The sequence below is a fragment of the Dunckerocampus dactyliophorus genome, chromosome 3 (assembly GCF_027744805.1).
Source record: "Dunckerocampus dactyliophorus isolate RoL2022-P2 chromosome 3, RoL_Ddac_1.1, whole genome shotgun sequence".
NCBI classification, from domain to species: domain Eukaryota; kingdom Metazoa; phylum Chordata; class Actinopteri; order Syngnathiformes; family Syngnathidae; genus Dunckerocampus; species Dunckerocampus dactyliophorus.
Window position 1 is genome coordinate 11,991,813 of NC_072821.1, and position 6,000 is coordinate 11,997,812.

Here is a 6,000-nt window from a genome sequence, read left to right on the forward strand (position 1 = left end):
ATTAATTAATCACACAAGAAATGAAAATGATAATTTTGCTGGCCCCCATACATTGCTTTGTGCATGCATGTCTATTTTCCTTGGCTCCTGCCTCCAAACAGGCAGGAAGTGCATTGGTTCAGCACATAGACGCTTCATAGAACAACGGCGAACAGAGTGAGACCTCTTGCCAGTCATACAGTTGCCTCTCTGTGGGGAAATGCTGCAAGAAATGCAAGAAACGCTGCAAATGTTAGATAGTAGGAATTGCCTGTGAGAAAGTACATGTCACAAACGCCAATTCCGCAACTTTACAGGGTGAAAGATGACATATTGAAGGAAATGTTTATCATTATTATGACAGTATTATTATTTATTATTATATACTATATTATCATAATATTAGTGGTGCATTTGGGGGACAATAAACATTTCAAAACGCACCTGCATCGTTTTGTGCGTAAAAAAATGACATTTGTCATACTTTCTCATTGTACTTTTCTTAAAATTAATGTTAAAATCTTGTCTCATCTCATTCTCGTGCACCCAATCTCGTGCATTGTCTCGTCTCACCAGCAAGACGTCTGGCCCACACTCACACTGCACTGCACGCATTTCGTCTCCAGCACATTTCACAACACAACAGGGGATACTTGTCTTTGAAAATTGTAAAAATGCAAACCATGGTGAGAAGGTAAAGGTAGGTACTTGCATATTACCTACATATTAAAGAAACTATTCATAACTATTGTCAGCTAAAGTCCATTAAACCCAAACACGCGGTGCTGCAGGTCATTTGACAGACCAAACTGCAACACTCAACTTGATAAACATTTATTTCAATTACAATAATCAACCAACAACAAACCATTCAAGTATAAAAAAGTGTTCCTACAGGGAAACATGGTTAGATTCTTTTAATATTAATTACATTTAAATGATTCTCCTAATCAGCCTAATTCATCACTGAAATCATTAATGAGAGTGCAAAGTAGAGAACAATTTGAGAACAATCAAGCGTGATACTGCAGGGGCAAGCCTTCAGTTTGGATGGATGTAAATACATAGCAATGGGCAGTCAAGGAACCACCAGGTAACAACTAAAAGTTACGAAACATTCCCGCCTAGATGTAGCAGGTGGTGTCAATTACAATAAAAAGTGTGAGCAACCACTGGGCGGGAGCTTAGCAAAAAAGAAACATGGCAGTCAAGTATGATGAATGATGAATAACGAATGATGAATGACAAGTGACACACCCTCCACGCTGCAACTGATCCTCTGAGCTTACATGAAGACTTTTACAGCCGGAGGGGAAAGTCGTGACAACTTTCATAGAAAGAAATCTCATTTCCGAGGCCCTTGCTTCTTCAAATGTGACTTAAGAAAGTACTACACAAAACTACCAATTTCCATGACAATGTGGTGAGAGGTGCGACTGTACATGGGCCAACGTCCCAAACAGAAATAATCCAAAACCAAAAACACGTGAAGGAAACAACAACTTCCTCATGGACTAGATAAACCTGCCCCATGCTACACCCACCACTTCATGAAGGACAGCATTGAACAAAAAATGGCTTTGTTACACATCTTAAATTAAAGCCTGGAGCGCAGTCAACTATCCATTAGTCAGCTGCAGATGTTGGAGCTGTTTCATGTGTTTATTCTTCAGTGAATAGGCTAACCTAGCATGATGTTGCTGTTCAAATCTGACTGTAATGTTAGCTCTGCAGCACACATCTATCTACACAGCTATGCTAGTGTTGCTAACGTTTTGGGCGTCCTGTCCCACTCCTTAATGTTAACGTTGTGTGTGACATATGCGCATTTAGTACGCAGGACAAGTACAGAGTTACAGTGTATATGTAAAAAGTATGTACTGTATGTATGTATAAAGTGCACAATAGTGCTTCTTGGAGCCACACTCATGGACAAACACAAACGGCTCATCAGCATTAAAGCTACAGACACAAAATGGCGTGTTCTCAGTAGAGTTTACTAAAAAGCATTTTTAAACTATCTAGATTTGAGCATCGGGGCTAGATTATGGCCAACACACTTCCATACACTACAGTGGGACCTCTTTAAATATGGGATACCGACAGTATATGGGACTTATTTAAAATATTTCAATATATGACCTTTGACTGCTACCTGCGAACGCACTACCAATTATGACGCAACCATTTTTTCACTTTTTCATTGGAATCATTCTTCTCCTCTATGTGCCACACATTATGACTTGTGTTATTGAGTTCGGCTTGTTGCTTATCTTGGCATTTCTGCTAGCATAGGGATGCCTGTATTTTGTGTTAGTTTATAGTTGAAGTCACTGTGCAAAGCCTTCACTGTTATTTACTGCCGCACTCTCATCAGGGCAATTGAGGAAGCACAATACCACACAATAATTAGGCAAACAACCACAAGTATGGTGCTCATCATGTTCAACCGGTCAACCTTGGCAGAGGTCTGCGTTCTGCTCAGTGTCCTTCCACCGAGTTCAACGACAAAAACCAAGTCAGCTTTACGAAGAAAACATTTCTCCAACTCAGATGGAGAATTTCATCTCGTCATTGCTTGTGGGATTCAACTGTAAATTGGCCTTAAAATCTCTTACTGGTAAAAAAAAAAAGAAAAAAAAAAGAGATTAATCTTTTCTATGGCACTGGTGCATGTAGACAAAGAGAAGAACATGCGTGTTATTTCAGAAACAAACCCGGTGCTCATTCAGCACATGTCGGCAGTTGTGTTTTCTCAGCAAGGTGGGTCAAGTCAGTTTGGCCTGCTGATGAAAGAAGGCTCTGTTTAGAGTGTGACCTTTAAAAACAGGTCACTTGTCTACATTCTTGCCAATTAAAGGGATTAAAATACTGATCTGGTCCCCAAGCAATATGTCTGTTGGCATTTTCTGAAGTGTTTTTCTTCTCACAGTGCTTTTAGAATGTACTAGAGGAGTGAACAGTATTTGTGATTGTTGAGGACAGGGATCTAATAATGTCAAACCCATATTGAGAAAGTCATAAATCGGTTTTCTATGCTGTAAGTACAAAAATATTTACTTCATTAATATTGAATCGTACTTCACAATTCCTACTTCTAAATTCCTACTAAATACTACTGAATACCTACTTCGAAATTCACTTATGGCGGTCAGGCCTGGAACCAATTAACTGCGATAAAGGAGGGGCGACTGTATTAGCTTCCACTTCACTTGTCCACAACACTACTTCCTGAAGCTGCTCCAACTCTAAGCATCATGGGAAATGTAGTTTTTAGCCTAAATTAGCAGCATTGTTAGTTTATTTCATAAAACACCTGACAGAACTATTACAGAATTTACAGGAAAAAAAGTCCAAACGACACAAAAACACTGTTCCCGAAAGAACGAAACCAAGCCCTGCCAATAGCGAATAAAACAAAATCAAATTATGACAGAAAACGTTTCATTATGTTGAGAAATAAAGTTGTAACATCATTCAGAAAAGCAAAGGCAGAGTTCCTTCTTAAAATACCTGAAAAAGCAAATGGAACGGCTAAAATAATATGGAGCCAGCTAAGAAATATGTTGAAATATGTTGACCGCCCAAAAGAACAAAACACTCTAGAAATTGAAATAAATGATCAGCTAACAAATAATATTCTAGCTGTAGAAGGGGTATTCAACGACCATTTTATTGAGTCTGTGGCTAACATAGCAAGGTGGATATGTACACATTTTCAATAGCTACATATCAACCAGTATTCAATATATTATATATCCCAGAGTCAGAAGTACCCCCGGGCCGCACTGAAAGAAAAAATAATTTCCTTGTTGGTTTTTATGTTTTATTTTGAAAAGTGGCCGGATTCTCTCCGTTACATCCGTTTCACTTGACGAATGTCCATTGTGCGTGTGCTAACTTTCTTTCATGCCGCACAGATAGACTACTACTGTATTTATACCATTATTCTTTCACCTCATATTTGGTCACAAATGCTGATGCTATGTGGGAAGCATAAAGGTAAGTTTTGATGACTTATTGAGTGCTAATGTGCGCATTTGTCTCAAGTTGATTCATGCTAGCACACTGCCTTTTCCCACACACGTCAAACAGCGATGCAATAATCTCTCTGGAAAAATTCCAAGCTTGAACTGGTGGATGGTGGGTCTGCATTCATTTTGTGCTTTTAATTTGATGTTATTCATGTCTTAGTTTTACACAATACATAATAAATACATAACAAAAGCAGTTATTAAACAATATATGCCGACAGTCATAAATGGGGATATGCAATGGGGAGAAATCAATAGTTTGCAAAGATGACTAATGTTTATGTGTGTGTGATAGACAGAAACAGGGAGACACAGGTGGTGTCCATGTGTGTAACATAAACACAAGTCATCTTTGCAAACTATTGCTTTCTCCACATTTCCTCCCGTTGTGTTTTTTCATATTTGTACAAATCCATAAAGTGGATGCTCATTATCTTGCTGAAGTCCATCCATATTGTTGTCCATGTTTTTCATTGCATCCAATTGCATAAATGAAAATGAAAAGTCCTACTTGTTGCTGTAACTTCTCACTGGACTTCACACATAGGTGAGGTGTTGGTGTCTGAAAATCCACCTCCACCTCCGTAGTAGTTCCATTTTTTCTACCGACACCGTAAAGAATCCTGAGACCTTCAGTAATGAGGCAAAATATTTTGTGCCGGCCTCTCGCCATTGCCTCTTCTGGGAACCGCTCTGGTAAGTTTGCTTCATTGTAAGTAGCTTCACACTTCTCACAAACTACCGACTTCTTCCTCTTTGCTGTATAATAGAGGTTAACAAACCAATTTATTCACCTATTTGACTGGCCCACATACATTCCTGGCTTCTCAGTCTTTCGTCATCATGCAACAGTCCATTGTAGTGTGGGGGAGAGCTTTCAGATAGCTTTCTTTGTTGTTCTGTTATGTGTTTGTTTGGTGTGCTAACATAATTATACAGGTGGGGGTCGGTGCTGGCTGTGGTGGCCCTGGCCCATGCTGGTTGGGGTCCCCCTACTGGTTGGGGGCCTAAGGCAATTGCCTACTTTTATAGTAGGTCGGCCCCTGGACGTAGTAATGCTCAAGGAGCTCAGCACCTCAGTCACAATGCCCATTTCCAAAATTATTCATCTCTCCATTTCACAAAACATGTTGCCAAGTATGTGGAAACCAGCTGTTTCCACTTTTTAAAAGTGGACACCCTCATCTGATGGTTAACTATAGACCCATCAGCATATTGCCCACAGTGTCCAAAATGGCAGAAAAGCTTGTAGCAAAACAAACTTAGGAATCATGTAAACGCCACACCTTTTGCTCTACACCGCATGCAGTTCTGCTTTAGAGCCAATTACTCCACCCAGACTGTTACGTGTGATTTTACAGAAACCACCAAGTTGGACTGAGATGCAACATTCTCTTCAAACTGCACGTGGGCACAATCGTGCGCTGATCTTGTGTTCTCAGCACACAGCAAATGCTTGCAGCGCAACAAGATCAAATCTAACCTGAACTGTCAATAAAATAAACACATAACAATTTACAGTATTCTTTACCATTTTGCATTGCAATTCTGTCAGCGACAGGCGACAAGAAGCGGTAACAACACAAAGAACGAACGCTGTCCAGCCAATGATGAGATCTAAATGCAAGAGTTGAATCTGAGTGAAATTTAATTTTTTTTTTCAAATGAGCAAAGGGCTGCTATGAGCCAGTTTTCTGAGTGAGAAAAGTGTGGACTAAATGAGTTGCTTACCTGTGCATGTGGTACTGGCATGCTTTTATTTTGATGGCTGGATTTACCGAATACTGGAAGGGTTACGCCGAGTTTCCCCGAGTGAAGGGACCGGAAGGTGGTTCTTTTTTCAGTTTTTTCAGGAAATCTGCTTAAACAAACTAGTGCAGCTGAAAGCAGCTACTTGCTGATGACAGGTAGCAGTTACAGCCATTTCAAATCTCATTGAAAGAACAATTTGTCCTGAGATGTCAGACTTTTTTCTTCACTCAGAGTG